The sequence below is a fragment of the Dryobates pubescens genome, chromosome Z, assembly GCF_014839835.1.
Source record: "Dryobates pubescens isolate bDryPub1 chromosome Z, bDryPub1.pri, whole genome shotgun sequence".
In the NCBI taxonomy this organism is placed as follows: Eukaryota; Metazoa; Chordata; class Aves; order Piciformes; family Picidae; genus Dryobates; species Dryobates pubescens.
The window spans coordinates 71,127,163-71,147,743 of record NC_071657.1 but is presented as its reverse complement, the minus strand read 5'-3'; the positions used below and the strand labels follow the sequence as shown (position 1 = coordinate 71,147,743).

Genomic DNA, 20,581 nt, shown 5'->3' with positions numbered 1-20,581 from the left:
AGGTCCTTCAGTCTCTACTCATAAGGAAGATGTTCCACTCCCTTAATTGTCTTTGTGGCTCTGGGCTGGACTCTTTCAAGCAATTTCTTGAGGTCCTTCTTGAACTGAGGGTCCCAGAATTTGACACAATATTCCAGATGTGGCCTCACCAGGGCAGAGTAGAAGGGGAGAAAAACCTCTCTCGACCTACTAATCACACCCCTTCTAATGGCATTGGCCTCCTTGGCCACAAGAGCACCTTGCTGGCTCACAATTAACCTTCCATCCTCTGGGGCTATTACCTGATACTTTGAAAGTATGCCCATCTTCTCTGACAGTATATCTCCACCAGCCTTTGGCTTGCGTCATCTCACTAGGCTTATCTGGAGGTGTACAATGAACTACAAGAAAGCATTTTCAGTGGGATCAGGTCACTGAATACAGACAGGGTTAGGTCTTAGAGAAGTAGGGCAACAGGAACCTGAAGAGGGACATAAAATGTGTAATTTGCCCTTCTGCATTTCTAATATATCAGATATAATGTTGAAACTGGTACACTCCCTCTTGGTAACTGCTATTAATAAAACCACAGATACTCCTAAGGCTTTCCAGAGGAGCTTATTATTTCTTACTGTGATACTTTTCTGCTCAAGTGCACAGAGCTTCAGTAGTTGCTTATCATCTTAGAAGTACTTTGGCTGGTATCTGTGCTTGGCCATGAATGACCAAAAATTATAGCATTAAAGAATTGCCTCCTTTTGTCACAAAGCATAAGAAGTGAATTGATGTTCCGTGGTCCAGATGTGTAAGTATTGCACCATAAAGGAGAATTCAAATTGATGCTTACCTGCAAACAATAGGTAAGATTTATAATCTTGTCAGATTATGGTTTTGCCTCTACACAAGTCAGTAAGGCATCAGCAAATATATTCTATGTGATCCTTTTGTGTATCTAGCAGTGTTCTTTATGCATAGTCATTACTCTTGTGCAGTTTTTTGTTCACTTAAAACCAATATTCTCTTCCATGTTAGTATTTTTCATTGTTAGAGAGAAATTAGTAAGCTCTTTTCTCATCCTCTTTTCATTGTCAGTCATACTTAATATTTAAGGAAGCTTCAGAATAACAGTGCAGAAGACATAAACCAAAATCAAGATAAAAGACTTTAAAAATGTTTGCTTGAATCTAAGATTCACAGTCTACAGCATTTACTGCCGATTTCATTATGTTAGTGCTCTATCAAAGAGAGAATCTCTTCCCATTTCTCAGCAAAAAGAAAGAACTTTTACAGGGATTGTACCACATATGGATCTATGTTGTAGTACAGATTATGTGTGTAGACTGGAAGGCAATTCCTTAGCTGCTAAATATAGTTGTGGGAAATACATAAACCTATTTGGATAGGTCTTATTTGATGTAATCATCAAGCAAAGGTGACATTTCCTGGGCCAGCTGACATAAATACAAGTTCCTGTACCGAGAGATGTGTTTAGTGCAGGCCCTGCATCTTTCTGTGAGTCATGAAGAGCAACCAGGGTTTACATGCCCTGAGATAATAGAGCTGTCAGTCAGATGGAGACACAAGTCACTGCAATAAATAAATATTTATTTATTCCTTCTTGTACTAGACAGACAGTGGTGATGTGAGAAAAATGCTTCAGACACATTTTGAGCCTTTTAAGAAGAGCAAGATGTGGTCTTTCATTTCGACCTCATAGAGATGACATGGAAAATACTACACACCAAAAGATAAAATGATTGATAAGTGATTAGCAAATAAGTATATTTGCCATAGATTATACCTGCTGTGTATATAGCATATTAGAATTAGAATTAAAATTAGAATTAACCAGGTTGGAAAAGACCTTTGAGATCATCACATCCAACCTATTACCCAACACTATCTAATCAACTAAACCATGGCACAAAGCACCCCATCCAGTCTCCTCCTAAACACCTCCAGTGATGGTGACTCCACCACCTCCCTCGGCAGCCCATTCCAATGGCCAACCACTCTTTCTGTGAAGTACTTCTTCCTAACTTCCAGCCTAAACCTCCCCTGGTGCAGCTTGAGACTGTGTCCTCTTGTTCTGGTGCTGGTTGCCTGGGAGAAGAGGCCAAGCCCCACCTGGCTACAACCTCCTTTCAGATAGTTGTAGACAGCAATAAGGTCTCCCCTGAGCCTCCTCTTCTCCAGGCTAAGCAACCCCAGCTCCCTCAGCCTCTCCTCATAGGGCTTGTGCTCCAAACCCCTCATCAGCTTTGTTGTCCTTCTCTGGACATGTTCCAGCAAGTCAACATCTTTCCTAAACTGAGGGGCCCAGAACTGGACACAGGACTCAAGGTGTGGTGTGACCGTTTGAGGCTGTGCCTTTAAGGAAGGGACACTCTGGATGAATATTTTGTAAATATACTGTATTCTAAACGAATTTCATTGGTAGATCTGGTGGGAGTAAGGTCTTAAGTCCGGGGGGCAGCTGGAACTTTGGGCAGTTTTGCTTCCTTCGCTCACCCTTCTAGCTGACTGCTTCTGGGCTTCTGGCCAAATAACAGATAAGCCTAACCCTCCTGTACCAGGCCTTCTCTGCTCTTGTTAACTCCCCTTTTCTCTTTCTAACCCTCTTTGGGGAAGAAGAGAGGTAGGGCGGAGAAGGGGGTACAAGGGGAAGCCCCTCTGCTAGGTAGGTCCTATTCCTGTTTTTGTTTCTTTGCTGTATATTTCTGTATATATTGTAAATTTTGTATATTTGTGTACATAAGTTCCCTGCATTCCAAAATTGCTTTGTCAATATAGCATTTTCCCTTACGCTTCACCGGCTGTGTTGGCTGTGGCTATTTCTTCTTAGTGGGGGAGGGGAAGCTGGGCCTTTCCTTTCAACCCCACCACAGTGCGGCCTAAACAGTGCAGTGTACAGGGGCAGAATGACCTCCCTGCTCCTGCTGGCCACACTGTTCCCAATCCAGGCCAGGATGCCTAGAAGGCCACCTGGGCACACTGATGGCTCATGTTCAGCCTACTATCAACCAGTACCCCCACATGCACACCACATGCATATATCATAGAGTGACAGAATTGATTAGGTTGGAACGAACCTCGAGAGATCACCTAGTTTCCTGTTCAACCAGAGCAGGTTGCCCAGGACCATGTTCAGTCATGTTTTGAATATTTGCTGAGATGGAGGCTCCCCAAACTCTTGCGAGTGTTTGAATGCTCTCACTGCAAGAAGATGTGTTCAGATGGAGTTTCCTGTGTTTTAATTTCTTCCCATTGCCTCTTGTTTGTTCAGTGGGCATCACTGAGAAGAGTGTGACTTTTTCATCTTCATCCCCCCCAATTAGATATTTATGTGTGGGTATGATTCTCCTAAGCCTTCCACTTCAGCAGATGGAGCAATGTCAGCTCTGTCAGCATCACCTTGTAGGTTAGTGTCATGGAGGCACCCACAAAACAGACAGAAACAGACACCTGAAAACTGCACATTTATTGAAGTGCTCATTCTGACATACAAACACACACAAAAAAGCAGCTTCACGTGTCAGTTGGGAATATACTGCTGCACAACCAGTTAAGCCATCTAAAGAGAGATGAATCAAGAAGTGCACTCACCCACTCACTCATTCAGAAAAGGAAAATGTACTCAGAGGTAACCAAAATATATACACTTACAAAAGCAAGGTGAGGTTTAGATGAGGTCCCAGTCTAAGGGCAAAGGATCTGACTGCTAGGCTGCTTGTTGTGCAGAGAACCCACCTCTCCATAGCAGGACTCCATTTGTACCCTGTTGAGTATACACTATGGTCAACTTCTTAGTAGTGGTAGGGCTGAGTCCTCCAAGCAACACAAAGGAACTTCTGGGCCCAGAGCCAGCAGTTAATGTCTGGGGGTGTTGAGCTGATCTTTATCACCTTCTAGCAAGCTTCAGCTCTTTGCCCAGTGTGTCAGGACCTTTGTGTTTATCAGGGTGGTTGTACCTACCATAGCTAGTTGCTACCATGGCCCTGGGATGCACTGGCTGTAATAAGTCCATGTCTTTTTATACTGAGAAGCCCAACACTGGACACAGCTCTCCATATGCTCCATGACTGGAAATGTTGAAGCTTAGGTTGAATAGGGCTTTGTGCAACATGATCTAGTGAAAAATGTCCCATGTCAGAGTTGTTGGGCTGGATGATCTTTTAGGGTTCCTTCCAACCCAAACCATTTATGGTTCTGTATCTCTCAAGTGCTGAGTTGAGGGGAAGAATTTGCTGGAAATGTTCTATCTGATGCAACTCAGGAGACTTTTGGCCTTCTTTGCCATGTGGATGCATTACTGTCTCATGGTCAACTTGTCCCCCAGGAATTCCCCAAGTCCTTGTCTGCCATCCTGCTTTCCAGCTTGTTGCCCTCTCAGTGAGTACTGCTACACAGAGCTGTTCATTCCTTGGACTTTGCACTTCCTCTAACTGAACTTCATGTAGCTCCTGTTTCACTTCATTTCTTCAGCTTGCTGAGGTCCCTATGGATGTCAACACATCCCTCTGACATGTCAGACAATCATCCATTATTTTTTATAATCAGGTAACTTACTGAGGGTCTGCTTTGTCCCACTATCAGGTCGTTATTGAAAGCATTGAACAGTGTTGGCCCCAGTGGTGAAGCCTGTTGTATACCACCAGTGATGTGCCTCCATCTGAACTTTTTACCACTGATTACCAGCCTCTGGGTCTGGCCATTTAGCCATTTTCATCACACTGTTCTCTTATCTAACATGCATGCTGTTAGCCTGCCTATGAAGATGTTACAGGAAACAGTCTTCAAAGTCTGACTAAAGTTGAAGTAGACAACATCTAGTGTTCACCTGAGTGGTCTCATTGTAGAAGGCTGTCAGCTTGGTTTTGTATGGTTTCTTCCTCATAAATCCATGCTGACCAATTCTTATCACCATCTTGTCCCTTGTCCTACATCTGTTGGGAAGTTTTTTCTAGGATGGCTTTCTTCTTCATCTTCCTGTGGACTGACTGACTTGTAGTTGCTCAAGTCTTTCCTCTTGCTCTTATGTTTGTATACACACACTATAAGCAAATGTACTATCCTTACAGTACTAAGGCTATAACAGTGGTTACAGTGAACACAGTGATTTGCTATAATAAATTAACATTTAATTAACCCCAGACTAAGTTATCCATTTGTTTATGAACCCTCCATAACTCTTAAGTGATTTATAAATGGGCCTCTAATTGGTGTCCATGTATGTTAAGTGCAATAAAATTGGTATTTCACAGCTACTGGAGGATGAAAAAAGTTAGAGAAGTGTGCCAAAAGATCTAAGACATTCTTCTCTTTGATAGATTTATTTAAGTGCAAGTCACAGAATCACAGAATGTTAGGGATTGGAAGAGACCTCAAAAGATCATCTAGCCCAAACCCCCCTGCCAGAGAAGGATCACCTATACCAGATTGCACAGGAGTGCATCCAAATGGGTCTTGAATAACTCTAGAGAGGGAGACTCCACAACACCCCTGGGCAGCCTGTTCCAGTGTTCCCTCACCCTCACAGGGAAAGAATAGACTAGACTAAACTAGACTAGACTAGACTAGACTAGACTAGACCAGGGTGGAAGAGGCCCTCAAGATCATCACGTCCAACCCATCATCCCACACCATCTAATCAACCAAACCATGGCACCAAGCACCCCATCAAGTCTCCTCCTAAACACCCTCAAAAATGGTGACTCCACCACTTCGCCAGGCAGCCCATTCCAATGGGCAACCTGTGAAGAACTTCTTCCTAACATACAGTCTAAAACTCCCCTGGTGCAGCTTGAGACTGTGTCCTCTTGTTCTGGTGCTGGTTGCCTGGGAGAAGACACCAACCCCCACCTGGCTACAACCTCCCTTCAGGTAGTTGTAGACAGCAAGAAGGTCTCCTCTGAGCCTCATCTTCTCCAGGCTAAGCAAGTCCAGCTGCCTTAGCCTCTCCTCATAGGGTTTGTGCTCCAAACCCCTCACCAACATAGTTGCCCTTCCTGAACTGTGAGGGCCAGAACTGGACACAGGACTCAAGGTGCGGCCTAACCAGTGCAGTGTACAGGGGCAGAATGACCTCCCTGCTCCTGCTGGCCACACTGTTCCTGATGCAGGCCAGGATGCCATTGGCCTTCTTGGCTGCCTGGGCACAATGAAGGCTCATGTTCAGCCTACTGTCAACCAGCACCCCCAGGTCCCTCTCTGCCTGGCTGCTCTCCAGCCACTCTGACCCCAGCCTGTAGCACTGCATGGGGTTGTTGTGGCCAATGTGCAGAACCCGGCACTTGGATGTGTTCAATCTCATGCCGTTGGACTCTGCCCATCTGTCCAGCCTGTCGAGGTCCCTCTGCAGAGCTCTCCTGCCCTCTAACAGATCAACTCCTGTCCCCATCTTGGTGTCATCTGCAAACTTACTGATGATGGACTCAATGCCCTCATCTAGATCATCAATAAAGATATTGAACTGGATGGGGCCCAGCACTGATGCCTGGGGGACACCACTAGTGACTGGCTGCCAGATGGATGTGGCACCATTCACCACCACTCTCTGGACTCAGCCCTCCAGCCAGTTCCTAACCCAGACCAGAGTGCTGCTGTCCAAGCCATGGGCTGACAGCTTGGCCAGGAGTTTGCTGTGGGGGACGGTGTCAAAGGCCTTGCTGAGGTCCAGGTAGACTACATCCGCAGCCTGCCCCACATCCACCAGGCGGGTCACCTGATCATAGAAGGAGATCAGGTTGGTCAGGCAGGACCTGCCCTTCCTAAACCCATGCTGGCTGGGCCTGATCCCTTGGCCATCTTGGAAGTGCTGTGTGATTGCACTCAAGGTGACCTGTTCCATAACCTTGCCTGGCACTGAGGTAAGGCTGACAGGCCTGGAATTCCCTGGCTCATCCAACCGGCCCTTCTTGTGGATGGGCACCATGTTGGCCAGCTTCCAGTCTTCTGGGACCTCTCCAGTGAGCCAGGGCTGTTGAAAAATGATGGAGAGCAGCTTGGCCACTTCATCTGCCAGCTCTCTCAGCACCCTAGGATGGATCCCATAGACTTGTGGGGATCCAAGCAGCTAAGGAGATCTCTAACTACTTCCTCCTGGATCACAGGGGGAAACTATGCTGCTCCCTGGCTCCTTCTGCCAGCTCAGGAGGCCAGTTGTCTGGAAGGCAATCTGTCCTGCTATTAAAATTTGAAGGGAAAGAACATGTTAAGTACCTCTGCCTTTTCCTCATCTTTTCCTACCACGTTTCCATCTGTGTCCACCAAGGAGTGGAGGCTGTCCTTGCCCCTCCTTTTGCCATTAATATATTCATAGAAGGTTTTTTTGTTGTCCTTCACAGCAGAGGCCAGTCTAAGCTCCAAATGTGCTTTTACCACCCTAATTTTCTTCCTACAAGACCTAGCAACATCCTTAAACATTCTATGGGTTGTCTCCCCTTTCTTCCAAAGATGATACACCCTCTTTTTTTCCCTTAGTTCTTTTAGACGTTCATTGCCCATCCAGGCTGGCCGTCTGCCCCGGCGGCTCATCTTCCAGCACATTGGCACAGCCTGTTCCTGCGCCTTCAAGAGTTCTTCCTTGAAGCAGGTCCAGCTCTCCTGGACCCCTTTGTTTTTAAGGGCTGTTTTCCAAGGAACCTTCTGAGCTAGTTCCTTGAGTAACCTGAAGTCCACTCTCCGGATCCAGAGCAGAGGTCTTCTTGCTGCCCCTCTTGGCTTGACTGCATACTGAAAACTCAATTATTTCATGGTCACTGGACCCCAGACAGCCTCCAACCACCACATCACCCACCAGCCCTTCCCTATTTGTGAAAAAGTCATGCAGAGCCTTACCCCTGGTAGGCTCACACAGCAGGTGGGATAAGAAGATATCCTCCATACACTCTAAGAACCTCCTAGACTATCTCTTCTCTGCTGTGTTGAGATCCCAGCAGATATCAGGCAGGTTGAAGTTGCCCATGAGAACAAGGTCTGGTGATCTTGAGTCAGCCTCTAGCTGCCTATAGAATGATTCATCAACTTCTGCATCCTGGTTGGGTGGTCTACAAGACTCCAACCAGGATGTCTGCCCTGCTGGTCTTCCCTCTAATTTTCACCCACAAGCACTCAACCTGATTGTCCCTGATCTCCAGCTCAATGGCATCTAGAGCCTTCCTGATATACAGGGCCACCCCTCCACCCCTTCTCCCTTGCCTGTCTCTCCTGAAGAGCCTGTAGTAAATCAATTACAGTGCTTCACTTGTGTGAGTCATCCCACCACATCTCTGTGATGGCAACTACATCGTTACTTTCCTGCTGTAACAAGGCTTCCAGCTCCTCTTGTTTGTTGCCCATGCTGCATGCATTAGTGTGCATGCACTGCAGCTGGGCTGCTGGTTTCACCCCTGACTCCAGCTTAACACCCCCAGACTCCTGCCTGGGGGGACTGGTTTCAGCCTCTTTCCCCTTTGAATCTAGTTTAAAGCCCTGTCAATGAGACCTGCCAACTTCCTTCCTAGAATCTTTTTCCCTTTGGGGGTTAGCACATTCTCATATGCTATGATTTTCCTCCTGTTTCCATGGAACTTCCTATGACCCAGCTTCCACACATTGCCCCTGTCATTGGGCATGACCAAGCAGAGCCTGGCTCCATTCTCTGAGCACTCACCCTTTATGTATTTATGAATATTAATGAGGTCACCTCTTAGTATCTTCTTCTCCAAGCTAAAGAGCCCCAGCTTCCCCAGTCTCTCCTCATAAGGAAGATGTTCCGCTCCCTTTATCATTGTTGTGGCTGTGTGCTGGACTCTTCCAAGCAGTTTTCTGTCCTTCTTGAACTGAGGGGCCCAGAACTGCATGCAATATTCCAGATGTGCCCTCACCAGGGCAGAGTAGAAGAGGAGGAAAACCTCTCTTGACCTACTGACTATGCCCCTTCTAATACAACCCAGGATACCACTGGCCTTCTTGGCCACAAGAGCACTTTGCTGACTCATGGTCAACTTTCCATCCACCAGTACTCCTAGGTCCTTTTCCCCTTCACTGCTCTCCAGCAGGTCAGTTCCGAACTTACACTGATCCATGGGGTTGTTCTTTCCCAGGTTCAAGACTCTACACTTGCCCTTGTTGTACTTCATTTCTCCCTGCCCTCTCTCCAGCCTGTTAAAGTCTCACTGAATGGCAGCACAACCCTCTAGTGTGTCAGCCACTCCACCAAGCTTGATGTCATCAACAAACTTGTTGACAGTGCCCTCGGTGCCCTCATCCAGGTCATTGACAACTATATTCACAGTATCACAGTATCACAGTAACTAAGGTTGGAAGAGACCCCAAGGATCATCAAGTCCAACCTGTTCCAACAGACCTCACAACTAGATCATAGCACCAAGCGCCACGTCCAATCTCCCCTTGAACACCTCCAGGGACGGTGACTCCACCACCTCCCTGGGCAGCCCATTCCAATGACGAATGACTCGCTCAGTGAAGAACTTTTTCCTCACCTCGAGTCTAAACCTCCCCTGACACAACTTGAGACTGTGTCCCCTTGTTCTGGTGCTGGTTGCCTGGGAGAAGAGACCAACCCCCACCTGGCTACAACCACCCTTCAGGTAGTTGTAGAGGGCAATGAGGTCGCCTCTGATCCTTCTCTTCTCCAGGCTAAACAATCCCAGCTCCCTCAGCCTCTCCTCATAGGGCTTGTGCTCAAGGCCTCTCACCAGCCTTGTTGCCCTTCTCTGGACACGTTCAAGTGTCTCGATGTCCTTCCTAAACTGAGGGGCCCAGAACTGGACACAGTACTCAAGGTGTGGCCTAACCAATGCAGAGTACAGGGGCACAATGGCCTCCCTGCTCCTGCTGGCCACACTATTCCTAATACAGGCCAGGATGCCATTGGCCTTCTTGGCCACCTGGGCACACTGCTGGCTCATGTTTAGGCGGGTGTCAATCAGCACCCCCAGGTCCCTCTCCGTTTGGCAGCTCTCCAGCCACTCTGACCCCAGCCTGTAGCTCTGCATGGGGTTGCCGTGGCCAAAGTGCAGCACCCGGCACTTAGACTTATTAAATGCCATCCCATTGGACTCTGCCCATCTGTCCAGTCGGTCAAGGTCCCTCTGCAGAGCCTTTCCACCCTCTAACTGACTAACATCTGTTCCCAACTTGGTGTCATCTGCAAACTTGCTGATGACTGACTCAACCCCCTCATCCAGATCATCAATGAAGATGTTAAAGAGGATGGGGCCCAGCACTGATCCCTGGGGGACACCACTGGTGACTGGCCGCCAGCCGGATGTGGCACCATTCACCACCACTCTCTGGGCTCGGCCCTCCAGCCAGTTCCTAACCCAGCACAGAGTGTTGTGGTCCAAACCACGAGCTGACAGCTTAGCCAGCAGTTTACTGTGGGGGACGGTGTCAAAGGCCTTGCTGAAGTCCAGATAGACTACATCCACAGGCCTCCCCACATCCACCAGACGGGTCACCCGATCATAGAAGGAGATCAGGTTGGAGAGGCAGGACCTGCCCTTCCCAAATCCATGCTGGCTGGACCTGAGCCCTTGGCTATCCTTCAGGTGCGCAGTTATTGCCGCCAGGATAATCTGCTCCATCACTTTCCCTGGCACTGAGGTCAGGCTGACTGGTCTGTAGTTTCCAGGTTCCTCCATCCGTCCCTTCTTGTGGATGGGGACCACATTGAACAGCACTGGTCCCACTACTGAGCCCTAAGGGACTTCACTAGATGCAGACCTCCAACTAAACTATGTCCTGTTGACCACAACTCTTTGACTTCTTCCCTTCAACCATTTCATAATCCACCTCACTACCTGATCATCCAGACCATACTGCCTCAGTTTAGCTGCAAGGATGCTGTGGGAGACAGTGTCAAATGCTTCACTGAAAACAAGATAAACCACATCCTCTGCTCTACCATCTTCTATCCTCAAATACTCCAAACAGGAGTATGAATTAGAAAAGTATTAGCAAAGACTACAAGTTATCTTTATGCAGCACATGTACACTTACACAACATAAGAGCACTGAAGTCCTACAGAAAACTTTTTGTGAGAGCTTAAATGAGATGCATATAGATTGGCCATAAAGGAATACACTTCACCCTGTGTGTATCAAATACAGACATATGAATAGAACCATCTGTTTTAGTCATTTTAGAGCATGCATCATCATATCCTCTAGGACTTGTTGATTCAATAACATTTTTCCAAACACATACCAGAACTGTGCTCATGAAAAAGATATATCCCTTTCCTCAGCCTGTTCTGAAATGCATAAACTACCTCATTTCGAAAGAATACAATTATTTTGAGATATGTGAAGGATAATTTACTAATCTGGGTTCATACCTGCTTTGAAACTAATTGGATTTCTTGCCATAAGCCCACCTACAGTGTGTCAAAAATAATCCAGTTAGAGGCTACAGTCTAATGATGGATATTTTGAACTTGCTGCTGAAGCTGAGATTTTTGGATCAGTGTTTGTAATAAAGAATGATTCAGAAGTTGATTCACTTTTTAATAAGTTGTTTGTTGGTTTGCATTTTCTTCTCAACTACAGTTACAATGATTTGTCAAATGCTGGTAACATAAATAGTCAATCATTTTAATAACATTAATAACATTGGAAATTATAGGAATTGTTGCCCTGAAGAAGACATGTTTCTAGAGTGTAAAATTAAATGGTGAGTTATTTAATGGGACAAAGATTTTCATGCAAGTATACATTAAACTAATTTTAAAAAAAAAGAAAAATGGTGCTTCATTACAAAAAGAAACAAACAAACAAACAAACAAAAACAACCTACAGCTTTCATAAAACTATTAAGTAAAGGTCCTGGGAATGCTGTTCTAAAATATTATTATTTAAATTACCTCAGATGAAAATCCTTTAAATATGCATTTAAACAGGTAAATAGAAGATCCATAAATGCTGGCATAGTCCAGTGTTGGAAGTGTGACTCCACAGAGAAAATTATAGGAATGTTTTTGTAGCTGGTAGTAAAAGATGCTGATTTTGCCAGAGAGGCAGTAAGCACTCATGTGGATTCAAACTTCATTGTGTGAACAGAGCAATCGTCAGTTTTCTCATTTTCACATAGAAATTTTCAAAAGAGGAGTGCAGATTAAAAAAAAAATCTTCCAAATACACAAATAAATAAATAAATAAATAAACCCAGAAATGTTTCTATGTGTGTAACAAGATATATAGTTAAGGCTGAAAAGATTCCTGAGGAGCCCTACCCTGTTTAGGATCTGCTGAAATCCTTTGAAGTCAGCAAGCACCTTTATACTCTCTAGAAACTCCCATTAAGCTTTCATGAAATTAATTCTGTGATCTTATCATTATTTTACACAGTATCAAATACTTTCTAAGGAAAAGATTTTTTTAAGCCTTTTGGAGTGTAAAAATGTAGGGTTAATTAATGTTTGCTTTCTTGATGGAAAACTTGGACATTATTAAATGTGCACAGTCCATAAAATGCTGAAAGTGCAGTCTTCACTGGAAATCATGCTCTGTACTTATCCTGAGACAATATGGTAAAGCCCTGGAATGGGTTGTCCAGGGAGATGGTTGAGGCCCCGTCCCTGGAGGTGTTTAAGCCCAGGCTGGATGAGGCTCTGGCCAGCCTTTTCTAGTGTGGGGTGTCCCTGCCCACGGCAGGAGGGTTGGAACTAGATGATCCTTGTGATCCCTTCCAACCCTGACTGATACTATACTACTATACAATGGACCACTAGGTGCAGACCAGGAGGGTAAAGTTCCTCCCACTGTCAAGGAAGATCAAGGTCAGGACCACCTGAGCAATTTAAACATACAAAAATCCATGGGATCCAATGAGACACATCCCAGAGTCCCAAGGGAACTGTCTGATGTAGTTGTCAAGCCACTCTTGATGATATTTGGAAAGCTCTGGCAGTCAGGACAAGAGCCTGGAGAATGAAAGAAGGGAAATGTTGCACCCATCTTTAAAAAGGGTAGAAAAGAAGACCCTGGAAATTACTGACCTGTCAGCCTCATCACTATGCCTTAGAAGATCAGGGAACAGATACTCCTAGAAGCTCTGACTTGGCACATGGAGAACAGGGAGGTGATTCAAGACAGCCAACATGGCTTCACCAAGGCCAAGTCATGGCTCACCAACCTAGTGGCAGTCTAACTACATCACTGGACAAAGGAAAACCATCAGAAGTCATCTATCTGGACTTTTGTAAAGACTATAACATAGTCCTTTAAACATCCTTCTTTCTAAGCTGGAGAGACTGAAAAACTACACAAAAGTAACTTCCAAGGGTAGTGAGTAAAAGGCTTGTGCTGATCCCAAACATAAAGCTGGTTTCTGCTCTTTCTGAAGATCAAATAACAAAGATATTTGTATGCAGACTCCCTTCAACATAGCATTATAGTTGAAGTTTCCTGCAGGTTATTTGGCACAGCATTTTAGAGACTTCTGTGCTGCAGGACTTTTACATGTTTCACACCATCATTGTGCCAGTAATGTATCAGTGCTTGGTTATATGTAATCATAGCTAGGTCAAGGAACAAATATAGCTGAAGTTACAGCTGATTTTTTTGTTTGCATTAATTACAGCTAAAAAATGTCTTTAGAAACTCTCTTAAACCTATAATTAACAATAACAAAATTAATTATTAATACTTAGTTATATCTTCTGTATCTTTTAACCAAAAATCCGGAGTGATCTGCCTGTACATTCAAACTTTTTAGTGCTGCTTATTCATTCTGCTAAAATATAATTTATTTTTTAGCATCTTAGAAAATAATAGATTTGTCCTTATTAATGAGTTCTTGACAATTCAGGATCCCTTTGGCAAACCACAGGACTATGAGAAATAATAGTTTTCAGATTATTTGGGGGTTTTGGTAAATATTTGCAAAAATATACTCTTAAAGGAATAGTAAATAGTGTAATTCTAGACATGAATTTGTGTAATGCTTTGAATTCTATCATCCAAATGAGTAGCTTGTTTTTAAGATAGCTATACTAAATTCTGTTGATTATCCTGATTCAGATTCCTTATCAAATAAAACTGGTGCAATTTGATTTACCATTTCATTTCTCACAAAAATATGGTGCTTGAGCAAATTAATACAGATCTCTACTAAACAAAAAATATATATATTTAAATATTTATATATAATATATATATAAAAGGTGACTTTTATGGTAATTGCACAAAAGTAATAATGAAAGGTTTAAATATCTGCACGCTCATATTTAATTAATAGCATGATATTACAAAGTCCTGCAAATAAGTTCGTGAACTTTGTGTGGTCCTACTGATACAGCATTTATTCATGCCATTAAATCTTTCAGGATCAATATACAATAAAGAAAAAAAAATACAGAAAATGCATTTTTAAAAATCTATGAGGGAATATCATGCAACTAGAAGAAAATGCTAGACTAAGCTCCAACTAAAAGATAATCATTCCTCACTGTGTTTCTCCAGTTTATGTCCTAACAGTTACCAGGTGTAAAGTTATTTGAATATGATCTTTTTGCAGTGTATAGTTATGGGTCATTGCAGAATTCAGTTATGACACAGAAGTAGTAATCAGTTGATCTTCTCTTCCTTTTCTTCTTATTTATTAAACTGACTTTACTGTGAAAAAAAAAAATAATGAACAAACAAAACCAAAACCACAACAGTTTGTGTGTGAGTAAGGCGTAACTGAATTATATCTAATCAATGTTCCTAAATGAGGGCCAAGTTGACTGCTGTTACTGCCACTTGAACACAGATGTTATGGCTGTGATGGGCTATCCATTCTATCAAGATCAAAGACTGATTAAACATAAAACTTGGAGCTGAAATTATCAGACCTAGTGTGATCAGGAAGCCAGCATGAATATCACATCAAAGGATGAGACAACAATGTGCTTGTCAGCAGGAGGGAGCATCAGGAAGTCTGTGCTGCAAAAGGTGGTACTAGATCAGAAACATTGGTTCAAGTGCCAGGAACCAGGAATTGGGGATATGTAGAGCAAGCAGGGGACAGGAACAAGAAACTGGTATATATTTGCAGCCAAGATGCAGGATGCATTGGCAAAAGTAACTGATTGAATTTATCACTCCCTTCATCACAAGCGGTCTGACTTGCACCAAGTGGCCTGCTGAAGAACTCAAATAGATGGAAATGATAGCTACATTTTTTATTACAACAGTTAAATAATTAATATACCCATTTAGTGTGGGGTCGTTTTTCAGGAAAACACATTACTGTATGTAACAGGTAAAGTCTAAAATGAGAATTAAATATTTTTAATTTATATTATGTTTTTGAGTACAGTACTAGTTTATACTCATGTTTCATTAAATACATAGAGGATCCATAAAAAATCATGTAATCTATAAAAGAAAGGCCAAAACCTAGAGCTCTGCTTCATGATGATTCTCCAAATCACTATGTAATACAGCAAAGCTTTCTCTTACTTGCAGTTTCTGACAGCACACTTCTGTTCCAGGATGCACAATGACTGTGCTTCTAATAGAAATATGCTTAATAGCTTTTTAGCTATGGTTTGATCTTAGAAGGTAGGAAATGGAAATTTAATCATCTTCAGAATAAAAAGGAATCTTAGGATAGCCTTTACTTCCTAATCAACTGTCTTAGCCCTTCATGCTATTATTCAAGGAACAATCTATTTTCGGAACATAATCAGTGTTTTCTGGCTCCTGCTACGCTATCAATTTCAGAATCCAGTAGAGAAATGTTAGAGGGTTGGGCATGGGGAGGTTGTTGATTTTTTTTGTTTGTTTGGGGGTTTTGGGGTGTTTTGTTGTTTGGTTGGGGGTTTTTTTTCAGCTAATTTGGACATTACTTAGAAATACAGGTGTTTCTTGTGCCGGCACTTAAAGCTCTTCAGGAGCCCATTTTGTTCAGTATTTAAAAGCTTTTTTATGAATTGCCTTTTGTATCCAGATATCTGTGTTTTAGTTTTATTGCAATGATTGTTGTCTGAACTACACTTCAAAATCTGACCCAGCATAAAACCTAAGCTTAACTAAAAAATCATGAGCAACCTACAGTAGTTTTACTTTTTATTCGTTAATTTACATTAAAAGCACAGTCTTCGCACATAGGTAGGCTGGTTGCATAATCAGTGGAGAATTCTTACCTGACAACATATAGAGAGCTTTTCCTTAGAAACCTTTATTTTCTTTAGAAGCAACTACTGCAGAAATTCTGACATTTAATTTTTTTTTTTGTTCAAATGTAATTCTAATTCTGATACTATTACAAAGTTTAAAAGGGAATATCTATGCTTCAGAAGAGAGAAATGCACCAGCTGGTGTAAAGCTCAGTATCTTATTCGGCACATCTGGGAGCTTGAACATAATCTGACCACAATTTGCACAAACCACTTCTTCCTCACATTTGATCAAATTAAATAATGAGTAGTAAATGAAATAACTCTGTAGAACTCATGGTGATTATATGATTTCTTTCTTTAACACAGTTCAATTATTATCTTTCCAGCTAAATGTCTGTTCAAGATGCTACAATGAGTTTGTCTTTCCTTGCTCATCAAACATGACATATTTGTTTGAACTGGTGGGACTTCAGGTTCTCAAATTACCAAGAAAAAAATATCTCTATAGGATCCAAGTAACAAAGTTAGTAATAAAGCACTTCCATCATTCTGCCCTGATCACAGCTAATTGTTCCATTGGAACAGAGTATGAGGATTGCTTAAAAAGTGTGTGGTATGTAAGGTTCAGCCTGTTTTCTACATCATCACACAGACAATATGAAATGTAGGAGAAGGATTGTTTTTGGATTGCTTTGGAACCACTATGTTTTGCCCTTGAGTTAGGAATGCACACCTCATCTGTAATTGAGAGAAAGAAAGAGGGAAATGTAGGGGAAGATTTGCCCTTTCTTGAGTTAGAGAAGGCCATGTTTAATCTTTGACTTAGAAAAGAATGTAAGCATCTTGTAACTGAAGAGAAAGACTTGGCAGAATTTGGTTGGATGTGCTGAAATATTGTTTTGTTATTTTAACCTATTGCATGCCTTAAATTACACACATGCCAGTAGAAAAATTGCCAATTAAGTTGTGACACATATGCTTTCTGCAAGAGTTTTTAACCTTACTGTATAATGTAATAAACGTCTTTGCATAGTAACGTCTTGGCCTGGAAGATGTGCTTGCAGTGCCTTTGGGGTGATCGAACACCAAAACCATATTACTAAAATGAACTATGCAGGAACACTGCACATTTTTCCATACATATTTCAGCAGGAATGGAAAATTAGAAAAATTTATATATCTTGAGAATATATTATCTTTACACAGAAAAGCTTTTAAGAGAATAAATTACTGTCTTTATTTCACCAAGTAAGAGACACTTCATATGTTCACTTAATGTTTTCTTAGTTCACAGTGACTTTGATTTTTTTTTTTTCACCACAAAATGTGTTAGTCTGCCTTAAAATGATGAAAATGTAAGGTTAATAGGCTTTGCTTTAAGGGGCAAATAGGGAGATGAAGAACCTTGTTAAATTTTATAAATACATATAAAGAACTGAATTTAGAATTGAACAGGTCTGTTCTTTGGTCATTTCCCTTGGCAAGTTTTATTTCCCACAGGCTAAGGTGGTGCTACTCTTCTTCCTCTCTAATAAACAGAAATTCATCTAACCCTATGAATTTTTATTAGCCAAGTGCGTGATATTTTTATAACCAACAAATAGTAAGAACATGACAGATTAAAAGGAAGCTTGGAGACCTGTAATTATCATCAATTTTAGTACAAAGAAAACCCTGATGTTTTTCTGGTTTAAAGGACTGAAACTAGCCTCCACATTTAGCTGAAGGTCTGGTCTTGTGTTTCTGCTCACAGGAATGGAAAGATTATCACAGAAGGGTTGGGGGATAAAAGGGACTTTTGGAGGCCACCTGATCCACCTCCTCCTGCTTAAGCAGAGACACCTAGAGCTGGTTGCCTAGGACTATATCCAAATGAGTTTTGAGTACCTCCAAGGATGGAGACTCCACAAGCAGCTGGGCAACTTGTGCCAATTCTGTCACCCTCACAGTAATGAAAGTGTTTTCTAATATTAAGACAGTGGACAGTGCTTCAGTTTGTGCCCATTGCCTCTTGTCCTGTCTCCATCTTTACTCAGTCTCTTCAGGTACTTTGTATACATTGATGAGTTTTCTCCCTGACCTCCTCTTCTTTAAAGCTAGAATGCCAGCTCTTTCAGCCTCTCTGCACAGACAGGGTACTCCAGTCCTTTAACTACCTTAGTGGAGGTTTGTTGGACTCTTGTAAGTATGTCCCTGTCTCTCTTATTAACAGAGAACTCAGAACTGGATCCAGCACTCCAGGTATTGCATCACCAGTGCTGAATAGAGGAGAAGGATCATCTCCTTCATCACCTCTGTCACCTACCTAATGCAGCCCAGGAGGGCCTTTGCCATAGGATTGTATAGCATTCTCATACTTAACATGCTGTCTGCCAGGACATTGAGATAATTTTCTACCATGCTGCTTTCAAGCTGCTCAGCTTGCCAACATGTACTCATGCATGGGGCTGTTCTTCCTCAGATGGAGAGGCAGGACTTCCTCCTGTTGAACTTCAGAGTGTTCCTTCTCCAGCTCATTGAGGTCCCTCTGAATAGCAGCACACCCATCTGCTCTACCAGCTACTCCTCACAGTTTTCTATCATCAGCACATCTGGTGAGATCACACTTTGTCCCACCGTCCAGATGAACAATGATGATGTTAAATGGAAATGGACCAGTACTGGCTCAGGAGGTACCATGATAGTATCCTCCAACTACATTTCATACCATGCCTTGGTCCTGGCCTTTCAGGTAGCTTCCAGCCTGTCTTAGATATTTTGCACATATGTGGCAGTTTAGGCTGGTTGCCTCCTGCTGCTGCCACATGGGATGCACCTCTGGTGCCCTGGGTGTCCAGCCCAGTGGGTGGACACAGGAAGCTGTGTACTTCATTCCCATAATGTCCTGCTCCCTATAAATCCATCAGCAAGGTCTCACACTTCCTCTTTCTTCCCCCTCTGCTCCAGTGGGAGATGCTCCCTATCTGGTAATGGAGGGGGAGTTACCTTAAGGCCTCTTGGGCCTGGCTAGGCCTAATGCCAGGAGGAGAAGAGGAAAGGGCAATCTCAGATCTGGCCAGCTGAGATTAGCCTAACAGTGGAGGGGGGTGGAAGAAAGAGCCCTGGGGGTTCTGGGTGTACCCTCAGGTAGGGAGAAGGTGAGTGCTGGGAGGCTTCTGGGTATGCTTTAGGATCTCTTTTGTCACTGTGCTTGTAGCTCTCTGTAAAACACTCACTGCTTTTCCATTTGAACTTTCTGTCACTTCTGCAATCTGTTTGTTGGTTGGAGGAGACCTTCAAGATCATCGCGTCCAACCCCTCAACCAATCCAACCCACCTAAACAACTAAACCATGGCACCAAGCACCCCATCAAGTCTCCTCCTGAACACCTCCAATGATGGTGACTCCACCACCTCCCCGGGCAGCCCATTCCAATGGGCAATCATTAGAACACAATACATATATTGCTACAATTTGCAGAAGCTTTGTCAGCAGAGTTGAAATCTGCTTCTTCTGCACAGGCTTTATTACATCTGGTTTAGATGTTTATGTAGCATTTTCTGAAGTACATGTACACCAGTGAAATTCAGGGTTGCAGTCTGAGGACAAAGGCAGAGTCAATACAACAGTGAGGGGTATTAGTTCAGTTCACAGGTGGGGCAGTTTAGGCTGGATGCCTCCTCTTACTGACACCTAAGTTACACCTCTGGTGTCATGAGTGTCCAACCCAGTTAGGTGGATGCAGGAAATAGTGTATTGCATATCCATAAATCCTGCACCCTATAAATCCATTTGCAAAGTCATTCTCTTCTTCTTTCTTCCCTCTCTGCTTTCATGGGAGATGCTCCCTATCATGTAATGGTCGGGGAGTATCTCAAGGCCTCTTATGCCTAACTAGGCCTAATGCCAAGAGGAGAAGGGGGGAGGGGCAGCCTCAGACCTGGACAGCCTGAGTCTAGCCTAGCAGTGGCAGGGGGAGAAAGAGCCCTGGAGGTCAGGGGGTTTGGGGTGTACCCTCAAGTGGGGAGATGGCAAATGTTGGGGACCTTTGGGTGTGCTGGAAGGGACTCTGTAAGCTTTGGAGTATCTTTGTCATTGTGCTTGTAGCTGCTGCAAAACACTTGGTGCTTTTCTATTTAAACTTTCCATTACTTTTGCAATCCATTTGTGCAAGTGTCATTCTTTTGTCCCTCTCAGTGGCAAGAGAGGTTCTGCCTGGCCTCAAACTAGGACACTTTTCCATTTAAACTTTCCATCAGTTTGCAGTCCATTTCTGTGTGTCATTCTTTTGCCCCTTCCAGGGGCAATAGAGGATTTGTCCGTCCTTAAACCAGGACAACAGGGTATTTCTCCCATCAGTGAAGGTAATTAGTACATCTATGTTATGTCTCTCCTGATTTGAACTTATCCTTGTGCTGTGCACATGTGCAAATTGTCAGCAATTGTATCCAAAATGAATATGCACCAAAAAATGAGGCAAAATTCTAGTGCAGGATTAAGATTGCTT

At 43.2% G+C, this 20,581-nt stretch overlaps 1 protein-coding gene across 2 annotated transcripts in view; it reads left to right on the top strand.

The window, feature by feature from the left end:
* Positions 1 to 20,581, top strand: part of EDIL3 (EGF like repeats and discoidin domains 3) — a 339,872-nt gene that overhangs the window by 179,825 nt on the left and 139,466 nt on the right. The window lies entirely within an intron of this gene.